Below are 1,774 nucleotides of genomic sequence, written 5' to 3'. Positions count from 1 at the left end.
ATGCACACACAAACATACATACATACATAAATACATACATTTATCCATACATCCATCCATACATCCATCCATATATGGATACATATATATATATATTGATTTCAGGTCAATACAATATATAATATATATATATCTGTATATTATTGGTGTTAAGTTACTGGAGCTGAGCACCATTGCACTGGGACTGAATCCAGAAACACAAGATTGGAAAGAGAATTTCCGAACCAAACATATAAGTCTTTGCCATAAGTCCTGTCCGTCTATCTATCTGGCTGCTTTTCCCTTGGCACCAGCACCTGCGTGCGTGTGCGTGCGTGCGTGCGTAGATGATTGTAAATGTATATCGTACATAAGTTTGCATCTCCCTCTCTCTCTGTGTCTGTGTATGTATATTTATAGACACACGTGAGGTAAAGATAAATTCTTTATTGCAGTGAGATATAAAAGATAAAAACACACACACACGCATGCACACAGTGACACTCAGTTACCCACACACTTATATAGACATACACTCACACACACACTTGCACACAAACACGCACACACACACATGCACATGCACACATACACACACATGCATACAGTGACACCCAATTAAACACACACTTATATACACACACTCACTCACACACTTGCACACAAACACACATGTCCCCAAAAGTATAAATACAGTTAACAAAACCTTGAATATAATGAGACAGACTTGGAGTAAACGAGAACATGTGATTGAGGGTGACTAAAGGACCCAACAAATCAAGTCAACAAATAGATTAATTGATTGATTGACCAATTGACTAATTGATTAATCCAATAATTCACTAATTATTTGGCAAATTACTTAACTGACTGATAATAATCTTTTCTAGTCTAGGCTCAAGGCCTGAAATTTTGGGGGAGGGGACCAGTCGATTAGATCGACCCCAGTACACAACTGGTACTTAATTTATCGACCCTGAAAGGATGAAAGGCAAAGTTGACCTCAGTGGAATTTGAACTCAGAACGTAAAGACAGATGAAATACCGCTAAGCATTTCGTCTGGCGTGCTAACCATTCTGCCAGCTCACTGCCTTGGCTGATAATGATAATAAAGGAAGTAAACTATGTGTGTGTGTTTATTGTTGGCATAATGACCCTCCCAAGATACAACAAAATCTGTTTCAACATACAATTTCACATCAAATACTAAAACGGAACAATATATCATCATCATCATCTCTCTATCGTTGGTGCCATTCACATGATTTTCATCGTTGTTGTCATTATCATATTAATCATCACCATCATCATCATCATCGTCGTTATCATCATTTTCATCATCACTATCATTTTCATTGTTGTCATTGTAATCATTGTTATCGCTATCATCATCATCATCGATGTCTTTGTTGTTATCATCCCACCACTGCCGCCGCCACTGCCACCACCACCACCACCACCACCACCAGCAATTGACTTCAACTAGCATCTGAATCAGACCCAAACACCAAAATCTTCCCCCATCCCATTTCATCACTGGTATCTATGTCCATCAGTAGTTGTGACCTCATGGGCCTCTATCAGGACCTTGACCATGTTTTGGGGGAAAATCTCCACATTCCTTCCCCTTTGGGGGTGGATCCCCCAGACGAGGAATTATCTTGCAGACCAAATCCAATTGTCTCAAGCACTTTTCTATCACTCTACTGGGCAACTGGGAGAGGTCACTCTAGAGCAGTCTACTGGTCGTTGCCAGTGCCCCTGGACTGGCTCTTGTGCGGGTGGCACATAAAA

The 1,774-nt window shown here is 40.2% G+C and overlaps 1 protein-coding gene across 2 annotated transcripts in view; it reads right to left on the bottom strand.

Moving 5' to 3' along the window:
- The window catches only part of LOC106878004 (cytochrome P450 3A24), a 46,481-nt gene that overhangs the window by 15,077 nt on the left and 29,630 nt on the right, over positions 1-1,774 (bottom strand). The window lies entirely within an intron of this gene.

Source organism: Octopus bimaculoides, chromosome 14, assembly GCF_001194135.2.
Source record: "Octopus bimaculoides isolate UCB-OBI-ISO-001 chromosome 14, ASM119413v2, whole genome shotgun sequence".
NCBI lineage: Eukaryota > Metazoa > Mollusca > Cephalopoda > Octopoda > Octopodidae > Octopus > Octopus bimaculoides.
Note: the sequence above shows the minus strand (reverse complement) of the source record. Positions and strands in the feature narration are given on the sequence as shown.